We start from the raw sequence: 16,139 nt of genomic DNA, 5'->3' as shown, positions 1-16,139 counted from the left end.
GCCCCAGAGTGCACTGTGCCGGCGCTGCTGAGTTGGTGGCATGGGAGAGTGGGACAGACGGTCGGTCCGTGCCGACAAGCAGGAAAGTGGTGCGGGATTACTCAGACCACTTCAGAAGTCCACGTCTGTGACCTTGGGTCCCCTCGTGCCGCTCGGCCAGTCCTTCCATGTCCGTTATTGGGTGGGAGCTGCCCAGTGGAGCCGTCTCGTCCCAGCGAGGTAAAATACCTCAATCCATCCATGCAAGCCTGCAATTTCTGGCGGTCACCGGAGTAATCGTTCCCACGATCAAAAACGCTGCAAGCAGCCAAATGCCAAGTAGACTCCGGGACACTAATTGAGCAGGGCCTTCCGTGTTGCACCCTTGACCAGCGCAAAATATGTGGCAAAACATTCCCTCGTAGAAGAAATCGGAGGCCAGAGGGGTTTCCAGGGTCAAACAAACAGCTTTATTCCATCAGGTTACAGTGGCGGTGAATGCATTTCGGCAGTAGTGCCTTCTTCAGCGCCCTGCGCTGTAACGAGTCCATCACCTGAGTGTTACTTCCTGCTTGTAACTACGTGTCAGCACTAGTGCCCCTCCCCCTGAAACGATCGGCACACCTGTGGTAGTTCAAGAAGTGGCAAAGAATTACCAGCCCCAGAGTGCACTGTGCCGGCGCTGCTGAGTTGGTGGCATGGGAGAGTGGGACAGACAGTAGGTCCGTGCCGACAAGCAGGAAAGTGGTGCGGGATTACTCAGACCACTTCAGAAGTCCACGTCTGTGACCTTGGGTCCCCTCGTGCCGCTCGGCCAGTCCTTCCAGGTCCGCTATTGGGTGGGGGCTGCCCATTAGAGGCGTCTCGTCCCAGCGAGGTAAAATACCTCAATCCATCCATGCAAGCCTGCAATTTCTGGCGGTCACCGGAGTAATCGTTCCCACGATCAAAAACGCTGCAAGCAGCCAAACGCCAATTAGACTCCGGGACACTAATTGAGCAGGGCCTTCCGTGTTGCACCCTTGACCAGCGCAAATATGTGGCAAATCATTCCCTCGTAGAAGAAATCGGAGGCCAGAGGGGTTTCCAGGGTCAAACAAACAGCTTTATTCCATCAGGTTACAGTGGCGGCGAATGCATTTCGGCAGTAGTGCCTTCTTCAGTGCCCTGCGCTGTAATGAGTCCATCACCTGAGTGTTACTTCCTGCTTGTAAGTACGTGTCAGCACTAGTGCCCCTCCCCCTGAAACGATCAGCACACCTGTGGTAGTTCAAGAAGTGGCAAAGAACTACCAGCCCCAGAGTGCACTGTGCCGGCGCTGCTGAGTTGGTGGCATGGGAGAGTGGGACAGACAGTAGGTCCGTGCCGACAAGCAGGAAAGTGGTGCGGGATTACTCAGACCACTTCAGAAGTCCACGTCTGTGACCTTGGGTCCCCTCGTGCCGCTCGGCCAGTCCTTCCAGGTCCGCTATTGGGTGGGGGCTGCCCAGTGGAGGCGTCACGTCCCAGCGAGGTATATATATATACACACATATATGTAAAAAGTTTGCCATTTCTTGAGTCGCACTCGCAGCTTGGCTAACTTCAACCAAGCGGCTCTTGCACAGACCCTCACCTCCACACTCCTACTCGCCAACGCGTTTCAGGCTTGAGCACTTCTTCCATGGGTGTTGCGGACAAAATAATGGCGTGCAGAGACCAGCAGTAACATCCCCTATTTTATTTACTGATTGCGTACAGGTGAGTATCACGCACTGAGTGATGGGACTGGCAGTCAAATTAAACAGCTATGTAAGTGTCTAGCCTGCACACCCTTTTGGTATGGACCTATCTTATTCAAAACATAAACGAGAGTTGACTGAATTTGGGAGCATCCCAGTTGCGAATTGTGCCCACAATAACGAGTATATCAGCCCTGTAAGGACCTGGACCAGACCAGGTCGATCTGGGAGCTCAACCTATGTCCTATAAGGTTTCAAAATTGTAATACTGGTTTTGTCGTAACCTTTGACCAAATTTACAAACTTAAATTAACAGTGATACATTTCAGATTGGTAATACTTGTATTTTTACTGATACAATCAACAAGACTGTTCAACATTAAACAATTCAAATTATATATATGAAATCAGAAACTGATCAATACATTGTATACTTTCACATGTATCGACAATTGCAATTTACACAAAGATTTCAAGAAAGGAAATTATTCATATAAAACAAATCCCAATGCATTTCGGGTCCCATGGGACCCTTCTTCAGGGGAGTGTAGTTTTCGTTCAATACTGATCCTTGGTGTTCGATATTTGTTCTGTTTGTAAGCACTTCAATCCTGTTTTCAGGCACTACAAGAATGGTAATCATAATGGAGATGTGAGTGTCTGCGTGGACGGTATATATGGTAAACAAAATACTTAAGCGAATACCCGTCACTAATCCACACTAAATTCCATGGTGATGTTAGAAAAAAACAACTACCACTCGTGAATCCTATCACCCAACGGAAGATAAAGCGACCTTCACCAAACTTAAGTGATCAAAACCTCACCCTAATGTGTTAAATACCAGTCACCTAAACATAGGGTAAAACCATAAACTATCTCAGAACTGGGTCAAAAACGTGCAAAGCTGTTTTAAGAAATCGGGCTTACCCAACGTGCTGTGCACAGTTGGTGTGCAGGTGTTTATCTCAAGGACTGAGGGAAACCATCCGGCTCTGGAAATAATATTTAATATTTATTCATATAAGAGTCTATGAATGAACTGTTAAATACAGATGCGAACAGCGAAACAATGCTCCCAAACATAAAATGTGCACGAGTATCTCCGCTTACCAAAAACACACGTTTCCGAGTCTGGCCAAATCTTCCTACTTGCGGCGGTACTTCAAAACGTAAACAGCCTGTGTCGCTAAAGAGGTTAAATGTAACGAAATGTCAGAACTGTGTCCCTTATATTACCCATGTCCTAACTACTCCGGTAAAACGGAGAACGCTTAACAGGCGCCTACCTCAGTCGTGGTTGCGTGCTCCGACCCTTGACCTCGAATTGCTTCCGGCATCAACATCCGGTCCGTCCTCTATTCTAATTTATAGCCTTAAGTAGCAAACCATGTTGCGTGCCCGATCCTAACCTCACCGTGCGTCTCCCAATTGTTTCTACCCTACACCAGAAATAAATGCCCGTGGTCCATTGAGTGCACGTATTGTCTTTGAATAATGTGACAGAGTCGTGTAAACAGAATGCAGTGATGTGCGCCCTCTACTCTAATTTATAGCCTTAAGTAACAAACCATGTTACGTACCCGATCCTAACCTCAACAGTGCGTCTCACGATTGTTTCTACCCTACACCAGAAATAAATGCCCGTGGTCCATTGAGTGCACGTATTGTCTTTGAATAATGTGACAGAGTCGTGTGAACAGAGTGCAGTGATGTGCGCCAAATGCAATGTGTAACGGGGTAACATGACTGGTAATTCGTCTATAAGTACAACGTATACATAGTGTGCTGTAAAGTAATATTTCTAGTTGATGTAACATGGTACTCATTAAAACAAGAGGTTCAGAATTATAAATTATGAGAAATGAACGATAAGAAATGAACGCAGTACAACCGGTGATATTCTTGCATCAGATGTCCAACACTCATAAGGTCATACAGTCTACTTGAGTGATACTATCGACAAAGAATTCCTACATGTGCACTACATCCTAAGGTGTTTGAGGGTTTACAGGACATTAGGAACATATCTGCAATGTTAAAATGTGTACAACATCAAATAACAATCATCTGTCCATGGTAATACACTGCATTGTATGTATGTTTATGCTGGATTTCTATTAAGTTTACATATCGTCTCAACAGATCATAGGAAGCATAACATTTCGTATTGGTCATTTAGCCCCCCCGGTGTAAGGGTACCTAATTTCTTGATCCAAAAGGTCTCTCTGCGGGATAATGCAACATTATGATCTGTGCCTGGATGTTTTTCTACTACTTCCAATACTGTATATCTCAGTTGTGGTATGGTGTGAGATGTGTTTGTCCAATGTGTGGCTAAACTGGAGGTGGTGGATTTGTTACGAATAGTACAGTCATGAATGATATTTGTCTAGTCGTTTGAATTTGACATTATGAAAAAAATCAGTCAGGGTTTAAATCCTATCTTGTCTAAACAACATTTTTTTAAACAAGACCATTTATCAGTGACAGAGAGACTGAAGTGGTCGACGCGTTTCAAACCCCTTATTATGGGATGCTCCTCAGGACCAAAAGATTCTTGTAAATCCTGCAGTGTTAGTGTCTCAAAAGGAAGGTGTGGACAAAGTCTGGGCGCCGTGTTATCCGTAATGCAAGTTTCCGATTTAGAAAAGTGTTCGCCCCGGGCTGGGGGTCAATGCGAGTCACGCTACTTGAACACACGGAGGGATTCATTTAATGGATTCTCTTAAAGAGTCGTGAAAAACGGCATCTCCGCTCATTCTTCTTTCATAATGTCAAATTCAAACCACTAGACAAATATCATTCATGACTGTATATGATTTAATAAGACAGTGACAAAGGGCTCTATTCCAAAAGACTTCTAGTTTCTTGGTTGGGTATGAAAGATGTATGTTTGAAGAGCGAAAGTGATATGTATATGTGTTGGTATATTGTAAATTTGTAAAAATTCAATGTATTTGTCAAAATATTGTGTTTTTGTATTTTTTGTATATAATGTATATATGCACAAAAAAACTGTCTTGTGAAACGGAATGAAAATAATTCAACTAGTGACTTGAATTGACTAAAATAAATTACTGACGTAAGTAATATGCGGTTGGGTATGCTTTATTCGTACCACTACCTGATATAAAAAGTGGTCATTGTAATCCAGTATTGGCATTTGTGTTGTTGTTTATATTGCCCAGGATACTGGCGCCCTTTGATGACTTAGCACTGTGGATGCTGACGCAAAAGCGGAGAGGTCTGCTGGGCATATCTCATTTATTTTCATCGGTCTCCTCCGACCTCGTATGTGTGCCCATGATAAAGCCATATCTTGTGCTGCTTGCTAATATTGACATTTGAGACATTTCCCGTAATTGCAATTTTGACTTTGGACTTATGGTCCTTTTTGGAACAATTATCCGGTCAATGGCACAGATAATTTAAGGAGCATCTGTAATCTGAACTTTCACACAGGACATTTGTTAACAGATTTCAAACACACAAGGCCGCCAAAGGGGATTATGGGTCTCGTAGTCTCGCTGGGAAGAGTAGCAATTACTCAGAGGCAGGCATTATCGTCGAAAATATACACAGCATGTGTAATTAGAGCCCCATGGACTTGTTACAAGTCCAATATCTTTTTACCTAATGTGTTTGTTCCAGCGCGCACTTGGGAGCACAGTTTATTTTCGCTCTGTGTGCCATTACCATAGGTCAAACTGGGTAGGCTTTGTTCTTTTTAGTTACGAGGCAATGTGGTGTAATGTGTGCAAATAATCATCAATAATAAGTGCAGCATGATTTTTATTCAATGCAGTTTTATCTATTGCAGTTTTATTTTCTGATTCACTATCAGGAGGGCAGCATGTTTTGAGAGCATTGGCGTCATACTTTCAATAAACATCAATGCACCTCGGCTTGTCATTATGACATGCCCATATCTAGGGCAGACAACATATATATTTTTTCTGTGCATATATCAGGAAGCTGATCACGTTTCATTGTTGGTAAAACATGCTGACTGTGCATTATACTGTTACTGTATTTCATCAATTTTTTGCACTTTGCACTTTATATATCTGTTGTGATAAGCATGTTTTACCAGTTATATTTTCAATCGCACAGTCTATTTTCTATGTCTGTTTGTGCTTGAAGGAGGGAGGAGGGCTATACATACTTGAAACTCTATGGCACCAATTTGATTGTTAAAGTCTGTTGTGCAGGCGAAATGCGTCTCTCTTCCAATGCGAGGTCGTGGGAGACCTGACAAACAATAAATGAGCCCTATTCCTACATACCTCGAGTACAAGCCTCTTCTTTGTTGGAGCAGGATTGTCTTATACATTACCTACTGGCGGTCGCCAGTAGGTATATATAGTTAGGATTTTTTCTCTATGGGTTTTTTGAAAATTCTATGTCTAATAAGTTTGGCGTTTGTGGACGGAATTGGCTGAAATTTTCAGGAAAATGGCACATTTTGTTTCTGAGCAGCCCCTGAAAATTTTGGGGGGGTTCGTCAAGGGGGGGCCGAGAAAAAAGGGGGGTCCCAAAACGCGTTTTTCCCATGTTAATTTCCATAGGGCGGTTGGCCTCACTTTTAGCCCGAACGGCTGAATGGATTTGCACGAAACTTGGCAAAATTGTAGGGACTGGTAGCCCGATGTGCCTTTTGTAGGTCTCAATATATGTGCTCCAGTGGATTTTGAGAAATTAACGTTTAAAAAAAGATATATATCTGTAACAGCGGACCGGGCAGCGGCCCAGGACGCGTACTTGTCGCGCAACGGAGCTTTGTGAAGCGAAGCTGATTGGTTCTCCGGCGTCTGTCAACATTCCAAACAGTCCGTAGCGGCCGCCATCTTGTCTCTCGGTAGGATCGAGAGACAAGAGGAGGCCGAAGCGAAGGAGCAAATGACCATAAGGGGGCATAGTACATTGTCGCTCACCCCCTAGGTTTGATGTGGAGGTTTTAAAAGGGCCCCGCGGGGCAAAAAAAAATAAAAATAATAATAATCGAACAGCTGAATGGATTTGCACGAAAGTTGGCAAAATTGTAGGGACTGGTAGCCCGATGTGCCTTTGCTAGATCTCAATATATGTGCTCCAGTGGATTTTGAGAAATTAACGTTCAAAAAAAGATATATATCTGTAACAGCGCTCCGCTTCGCGTACTTTTCGCGTTACGGAGCTTTGCGAAGCTGATTGGTTCTCCGGCGTCTGTCAACATTCCAAACAGTCCGTAGCGGCCGCCATCTTGTCTCTCGGTAGGATTGAGAGACAAGAGGAGGTCAAAGCGAAGGGGGAAATGACCATAAGGGGGCATAGTAGATCCTTCCTGACCTCTTAGGTTTGATGTACCATTTTGCCAAGTTTGGTGTAATTCCGTTCAGCCATTCAGGCTGTAGACGTATGTAAATGTCCTATGGAAAATTGCATGGGGAAAACACATTTGAAAGTGTTGAAATTTAGAACCAATTAAAATGTTACTTTGGTTTTGTATTTGTGTGTGATGAAAGTTAATTGGTTATGTATATATGTCAAATGAGAGGAAACCACAGCCATTTTGTGATACTACTGTCTGAGGTACATTTGTGAGGAATTTTTGGTGGTGAATTTCTGGTGTTTGATTTACACAGTACTAACACTTTTCCTACTTTTAAAAAGGTGAGTTGTTAATTTGTAAGGGGAACTATGTTGTACACTTGAAGATAATTTGAAAAATGTTTTCTGTTATTTATTTGCAGTCCTTCTGTTATACTAAATACTTGATAAAGTTAGTTTTATATTATGTATTACTAAAAACGATAAATGAAAGTGATTATTTTTTTCTGCAATTTACAGCAAGCAATTTCAAAATAAAATGGCTCACAATGAAGAGACCGTGGCAATTTCTTTTGAATTGTCCACTACATTGATTGAAATTGAGAGCACCAATAATGAAATATTGTCACAAGGAGGACATGACTTGTATGATTCCATTAGATTGATTGAAATGGCCCTACAGTCGCTCTCCCTGGTGAGGGAAACTGGGGCTGCGAGCGACAGAGGAATTGTAAAAACGAAATAGGCGAGCTGTGTTCTTAAAATCTGCGCGTTTGTAGCGTCTCGTAATATTTTAAAAATTGTCTCATTTTATCTTTGGGGGTTTTAGCTAAAGGGGAATTGATTTTACCAGGCACTCTGACACCCCTACCACATTTTACTTACTTATTCTTCTGCTTCAGCCCAGCGGTGGGCGCCATCTTGAGTGTGGCAGGTGGGGACAGTGCTCAAGTCGGGCCGTCCTTCCCGCCCTTCTGGTGTACTTAACAGAGCCCTCTGCAGCGCTCGGTGCCCTACAGTCGCTCTCCCTGGTGAGGGAAACTGGGGCTGCGAGCGACAGAGGAATTGTAAAAACGAAATAGGCGAGCTGTGTTCTTAAAATCTGCGCGTTTGTAGCGTCTCGTAATATTTTAAAAATTGTCTCATTTTATCTTTGGGGGTTTTAGCTAAAGGGGAATTGATTTTACCAGGCACTCTGACACCCCTACCACATTTTACTTACTTATTCTTCTGCTTCAGCCCAGCGGTGGGCGCCATCTTGAGTGTGGCAGGTGGGGACAGTGCTCAAGTCGGGCCGTCCTTCCCGCCCTTCTGGTGTACTTAACAGAGCCCTCTGCAGCGCTCGGTGCCCTACAGTCGCTCTCCCTGGTGAGGGAAACTGGGGCTGCGAGCGACAGAGGAATTGTAAAAACGAAATAGGCGAGCTGTGTTCTTAAAATCTGCGCGTTTGTAGCGTCTCGTAATATTTTAAAAATTGTCTCATTTTATCTTTGGGGGTTTTAGCTAAAGGGGAATTGATTTTACCAGGCACTCTGACACCCCTACCACATTTTACTTACTTATTCTTCTGCTTCAGCCCAGCGGTGGGCGCCATCTTGAGTGTGGCAGGTGGGGACAGTGCTCAAGTCGGGCCGTCCTTCCCGCCCTTCTGGTGTACTTAACAGAGCCCTCTGCAGCGCTCGGTGCCCTACAGTCGCTCTCCCTGGTGAGGGAAACTGGGGCTGCGAGCGACAGAGGAATTGTAAAAACGAAATAGGCGAGCTGTGTTCTTAAAATCTGCGCGTTTGTAGCGTCTCGTAATATTTTAAAAATTGTCTCATTTTATCTTTGGGGGTTTTAGCTAAAGGGGAATTGATTTTACCAGGCACTCTGACACCCCTACCACATTTTACTTACTTATTCTTCTGCTTCAGCCCAGCGGTGGGCGCCATCTTGAGTGTGGCAGGTGGGGACAGTGCTCAAGTCGGGCCGTCCTTCCCACCCTTCTTCCTCCCTATAAAATGTGTAAGCCAACCAGACGGCGCAGCGGGCTGGCGCAGCGGGCGCGCCGGACGCGCGCCGAAGCCGCGCCTAAGCCAAGCCCGTCTGCGCCCGTCCGCGCTAAGAACGCGCTAGGCGCGGGACACGCTGTTTCCACTTCCCCTGCACTCAGGTACGACGTTTCCGAGTTGCTGTCTATGCGCCACACCCTTCCTAGCCCTTCCTGTTATGTACATTCTTTCTCCGACCACCTCTGGGGCCCCTACTTCTGCCGCCAGTGTGGTTGGTCATCTTCCAATCCCCCCAGTCCTATTCCTCCCCCCCTCCCTCGTCCTCGGCATAAGACAGCCTCCTTTAGCGGTGGCCTTATCAATGCCAGATCCTTAGCGCGACACGGACAAGACATCCATGATCTTATCATAGCATCCGATCTGGATGCCTTGTTCATCACTGAATCTTGGTTGCACGATGCTTCAAATCCCGATCTTGCCACCGCTCTCCCCCCTGATTACACCATCCTCAGACGAGACAGACCTATTGGTCGGGGAGGCGGATTGGCCATCATTGTAAAAAAAGCACTTAAGTGCCACACTTTTGACCTGGCCTCCTTTAAGGACTGCGAATCCCTGGGATTTGTTATCCACACTAGCTCCTCCTCTGCCTTTTCAGGCGCACTTGTCTATCGCCCCCCCGGAAATGCCACTACATTCTTGGCCTCCCTTGATGAAACTCTGGCAGCTTTTCTTATCCATTACCCCACCTTCACTCTTTTTGGAGACTTCAATCTTCATCTGGAATCTGACACTGACCCCCACACTCTCAATTTCCGCCACTCACTGGAGATTTTCGGTCTCTCCCAATTAGTCTCCCTTCGTACCCATGGTGCTGGGCACACCTTGGACGGCATTTGTACCAATCTGTTCTCCTTAGATGCCGCTACCCCCGTACCACAAATATGGACAGATCACTGTCTCATTCCCTTCTCCATTAATAACAAAACCTTGCCCCCTCCCCCCATTAAACTCCCTCACACCCCTTTCCCTGTTAATTGGAAAAAGGTAGCTGAATACATCAAACTCAATCCACAACCGGCAGTACCCCCCCCTACCATCACGGGCGACACCTCATTAGATTCCACAAACTTCCACCTGTGGATTGAGAGAGTAATCTCTGTAAATGCAAAATCCGTCAGCCAAAAAACCGTCCGAGGAAAAAAGAAACCCAATGCCCCCTGGTATACTCCGGCCCTCGCTGTCTGCCACCTCAAGTGTAGGCTCTTGGAGAGAGAATGGAGAAAAACCTACAACTCAACGTCCAGATCCACTTACACTCTCCAGAGAAAGCTATATCTCTCCGAAATAAAAAAAGCAAAAAAGGCATTCTTCACTTTAGCAATAGATGCAGCAAAACAGAAACAACATACGATTTTCAATATCGTAAAATCTTTCACTCATCCCAAAGCACTGGCACTTGAAATTCCCCCCTCACAAGCCCTCTGTGATCAAATCGCTGATTTCTTTGAGGAGAAAATCAATAATATCCATAAGGACTTCCCCCCGGCTCCCATCCTAATCCAAGCGTCTGACACATCTACTCCCTCACTAAACCAATTTACAGCAGTCTCCCTATTGCAAACGCACAAAGCCATACTAGCCTGTAAATCAGGTGCACCCACAGACTCCTGCCCCCCAGTCATCTTGCACCACCTCATTGAGTCTGTCAACCCTCTAATCAATGCGATTGTGAACGAATCCCTTGACTCCGGTATTGTTCCTATTGAGTGGAAGAAGGCCACAGTCAAGCCCCTCATGAAAAAGCAAAATAAATCCCCTACTGATTTGTCCAATATGCGCCCAATCTCACTCCTCCCTGCACTAGGCAAAATTACCGAGCAACTAGTCCACGAGGAATTAAAGAATTTTGTGGAAAATCAATGCATCTTACACCCGCAGCAATCCGGTTTTCGTTCCGGCCACTCCACAGAGACCGCTTTGATTGAGTTGTCTGACACCATCAAGTTCTTGCAGGATGAGGGCAGGCAGGCCGTCCTCATCCTGCTCGACTTAACCGCGGCCTTCGACACCATCTCACACACTATTCTAATTAATAGGATGCGTGAGATCGGTGTCTCGGGCTCCGCACTTGCTTGGATTACATCGTTTCTATCCAATCGCTCTCAATCGATCTCCTTAGGCCCCTTTGTTTCCAGTGAACGATCCATCACCTCAGGGGTACCACAGGGATCCATCCTGAGCCCCCTCTTTTTTAACGTGTATATGGCCCCCCTTCTTGCGTTGATTGAATCACATGGGATTCTCGTGACATCCTACGCTGATGACACCCAGCTTGTCGTCACTATTGATAAAAGACTCCCGGATGCTGCCATCAAATTCCAAAACTGTCTGTCAGAAGTCTTTTCTTGGCTCAACCTGCACCATTTAAAATGCAACAGCGCCAAAACAGAAATAATTCCCCTCGGTAAAGGCACATTCTTTTCCCCCAAAGACTGGTGGCCTCATAAATCCGAAGCACCACCGAGCGCGGTAGCCTCAGCACGCAACTTGGGTGTTCAATTTGATGCTTCCCTCAGCTTCGATGAACATGTGCGCATTACCGCAGGGCGCTGTTTCAGTCTGATCAGGCAATTAAAGAAATTTTTTAATTTTCTGCCTATCAGTGCCAGGAAATCAGTCGCGGTGGCGCTTATCCTCTCCCGGCTGGATTATTGTAACGGCCTCCTGGCAGGTATCAAGAAGTCCTCTCTGAAAAAGCTACAAACTGTCCAACATGCAGCAGCCAGGCTTGTTCTGAAACTCCCCCGCAGGTCCTCAGCCTCTGCAGCCCTCAACGCCCTCCACTGGCTGCCCCTCCAGAAGAGAATCCTTTTCAAGCTCTTAGTCACTGTATTTAAAGCTAACAGGTGCTTGGGTCCATCCTACCTGATTAAGCGCTTCCAGCGCTACAATCCAACTCGCTGTTTGAGGTCATCGGGCGCCAACTTCATCTCTGAACCCCGTATAAAATTAAAATCCAAGGGTGGAAAGACCTTTTCTTTTCTGGCGGCCAAGGCATGGAACCGCCTTCCCCCCAGCCTTAGGCACGCCCCCTCCGAAAGCCTATTTAGGAAATCCTTGAAAACTTGGATTTATACTCAGCCCGACTCTTCAGTTCTCGCAGCCATTTGATCCATGCTCCCCATAGACGACTTTCTGTGTGCTCAGCGCCAAGATGCTCCCTCCGGAGCGAAAGTCAGCGCTTTACAAATGACAATAAATATCAAATATCAAATAACAGCACCAAGAATGAAATATTGTCACAAGGAGATGACTTGAATGATTCCACTACGTTGATTGAAATTGAGAGCAGCAATAATGAAATATTGTCACAAGGAGGAGATGACTTGTATGATTCCATTAGATTGATTGAAATGGACAGCACCAATAATGAAATATTGTCACAAGGAGGAGATGACTTGAATGATTCCACTACATTGATTGAAATTGAGAGCACCAATAATGAAATATTGTCACGAGGAGATGACTTGAATGATTCCACTACATTGATTGAAATTGACAGCACCAATAATGAAATATTGTCAGAAGGAGGAGATGACTTGAATGATTTTTTTGATCAATCTCTTGATGGCGAATTTATCGAGTGTTTGGAGACCATAGAGTTACAAGAATCATTATTGGAGACTTTTCATGAGGACATTGCTGATGAGGACATGTTACTAGTTCTTTCAAATTTAGAAAATTCTGAAGAATAAATTTATATTTAGAAATCAAAAATTGTTTGAGACATTATTCATTTTTATTTTTAATTTATGAGGTTGTAGCGAAGTGATTGTAGTATAAAATGAGACTTATAGTATAGAGTGCAACATTTTTATGTTACATGGTAAGTTTACTCATATTTACTTCCCTTCTGCCACTATATTATCTCCAATGTGTATTTGACATCTCTTCTTCATCTCCGGCCTCCTTTCTCTCACTGTGTGTCTCCGATGCATCTTATCGCTGCTATTTTGTGTAATTACAGAAGAGAGTAAAATAAAATAGTTCGGAACGTGAAAAGGGGGCAAAGTAGAGTACTCCTCACCCCCTAGGCCTTTTTAGGCGGTCCCAAAAGGATCAGTTTCTGCTTTCCTGAGAGATTATGGTATGAGTTCCATATACCACAATAACTTGCATTACAACATGCAAGATATCTATCTCCTATTACCAACTTTTGGAGATATTCGCGCTAAGCGCGAATATCTCCAAAAAGTAACACCTGCCCTGAGCAGTTCTTAGCCATGTTATCCAATGGGAGGTGGATAACATGGCTAAGAGCATTAGCTCGGTAATGTATGAATATCGCTGAGTTTTTAGCGATATTCATGCATTGCGGCCGTTTATTATCGCATTTGTGATAAACCTTGATAATAGCAAGGTTTATCTTCGATAATTTCTGATGATGCTTAGCGGTAAAAAATTCGTTGGTAAGCATCGTTAGCGATAAATATCGCTTAACTTTGGTAATATGCCCCAACGTCTGTTAACGTTCGATTCGAAGGAAATGAGGAAGTGTTGAAAAACATTGTCTGCGCCATCTTGCCTTTTTTGAAATGCCACACTTTTGTCGTGCACGGCAGCCATTTTAGATGTCTTGACCAGACCCACTCTCTGCACGCTGTCGATTTGTAGCATGGCTCCTCACCCTCGCAAGCATCTTCCCCAGGCACTGGTCACCCCCGCTCTCTGTCTTATGCATGGGCAATAAACCTCCCCCCATCTGCGCTGCTCTTCCCTGAGAATCACACTGTGCCCGCCCGACACCTCCCTTTCGCCCTATTCACTACCGCACCCTCTGACACTCCTCTTCCTCTGTGTCCGATTGTCCAGGCTATCAGCTAGCCCTGCAGATGTAGTTTATGGCCCCAGCTGTAAAGAATCACCCCTCTTCAAAGGAGTTATAGTAGATCAAGGCCCACACCCGATGAGATCCGTCACACCACACGTGTTCCTACTATCTGAAAACTATCCTGTATTGTGATTGGGGAGGGGACCGAGCCTGAAGCGGAAGATTCCAGGAATCACTCTTTGTACATCAAAGTTTTTACAATTATGTGTCACATTAAAAATATATAGCACTCCAACAAAGTAGTAGGAATATAAAACTTTAATAACATATAAATATATACAACAAAACAAAAACAGTAAAAACATTTAAACAACGAAGAGACCGTGGCAATTTCTTTTGAATTATCCAATAGATTTATTGAAATTGACAGCACCAATAATGAAATATTCTTGTCAGTAGCGGTCTGTTGTGCGAATAGTTCCAAGGCAGCAGAACGCGCTGAAATCTAGATGGCACGAAAGTGATGTCTAGCAAGTTGCCGCCCAGCAAATAACGGCGTGGGGCGCCGCGGGGGTGAGTGAGTCCAGTAGGCACCACAGCTATTCTTACCGGCATTGCAGAATTACTGCTGGGGACAATGCCTGTGCTGTAGCAGGGTCACAGCAGAAACAAAAAGGATTCTGTTGAAGATGTTGTTGGTTTTCAATTTGAAAACAGTTCTGGTGTCAACTGCTATGTTATTGTAGTGGTTAATGTTTTGTTTTCTCTAGAAAATGTAAAAGAGGGGGAGGCAGTCCAAAGTTCCGTTAAAAGGGCAAAGGAAAGGATCGGTGGTTTGAACTATCAGTCAAAAAGGGGAGGGGGTGCAACAATTTTTCCTACCGGGTCACACTGTGCTTTCACCGGAAGTGAGGTCTGCAGGATTCTAGTAATTCAAAGTGAGGCTGGCGCCGACGTCCCGCGGATACAGTTTCGTCACTCCACGGGTGATCATGGCAGTCATTCCCCATCGGGGGTCGGAGACTCCCGCGGCTCCTCTAGAATCTTCAAGGTCGTGGAGGACTACGGTGGTGGAGTCAACCAGTGACCGGGCCATTTCTTTATGCTGGGCCCGCTCTTGCCAGGTCGACCGCCATTTTGAGAGTTCGGTAGCTACTGGCGATCGCGGGGTCAAATGAGCGGACGGGCTCCACCCTGCCGGGCGAGACGTTGCAGCATGGCCACAGTGGAAGAACCCTTTTCCGGGCGCCTGGAGCGCTGAGGGTGCAGCTGGGAAGCCTCCACCTGGGGAGGCGGGAGAGGCCTGTTCGCACCGTCTCTCCCTCCCAGTGCACCCCACGGCGTCTCGCTTGAGATTTGTTATGGCCGGACCAGGCGATGAGGACGAGGGGGGGGGGTCGGAGGCATGTGCAAGACATCCCCCCCCAGGGTTGTTGCAGCAATTATACAAGAAAGAAGAAGTGTCCCGTCCGTCTTCGGGCCGGGCTTCCGGTAGATGTCGGCCGGACGCCCCTGGCTCTGGCCCCATGAACGGGTTTCTTGGTTTATTGGCTGCAGCCGGATCCCGTCGGCCTCGGCCCCTCCGACCGTTGGTGGCCGGACCGGAAGAGCATGTGGCGGGACTACCTGCAACTCTCAAGGGCCACCGCGGCCGGACTGGGAGAGAGAGGGGAGGGTCGAGGAGACATTCCCCCCCCCCTGCAACTGTTCAGCGTTGTAAAGGCAATCCCCTGGCCGGGTCCCGCTGGTCTCGGCCTCTCCTCCGGCTACACCCTACGTTAGGATCTCCTGGCCGAGGCGTGGCAGCAGGACCTGCCTTATATGGGCTGCTCCTGGCTGGGCGTAGCCGGAACCCTGCCCCACCTTGGAAGTTTCCAGAGTGGGGGCGGATGTTCTACTGACTTGCATTTTCCCTAGTCTATCGATTTTTTTGGCGTGGCAGGCGGTGGGACAGCGAGGGGTGATTTGGTTTCTCTTACTGTTTTTCTGGTCTCTCACCACTGGCATATTTCTAACGTTTTCTTGTTTCTAGGACATTAATAGGTTTTATCATTACGTTATGTTATCGTTTCTTTGTTCGTTGTTTAATAAAAGTTCATGTTCATCAGTGGCCTACTGATTTTCGATTTCCTATTCTTTTCTTTCCAGGTTGTTTCATGCTAAAGTTTCTGTTAACAGGATACAGTGATCACTTCGTTATTATTGCATATGTCCTTTTCACTAGGGGTGCTCTCTGGTCGGGCCAGATGACGTATGTCTAGTAAATGGTCCGGGTGAAACAGGTGCATCAATCAGTGGGGA

This window comes from Lissotriton helveticus, chromosome 1_2 (assembly GCF_964261635.1).
Source record: "Lissotriton helveticus chromosome 1_2, aLisHel1.1, whole genome shotgun sequence".
In the NCBI taxonomy this organism is placed as follows: domain Eukaryota; kingdom Metazoa; phylum Chordata; class Amphibia; order Caudata; family Salamandridae; genus Lissotriton; species Lissotriton helveticus.
Note: the sequence above shows the minus strand (reverse complement) of the source record.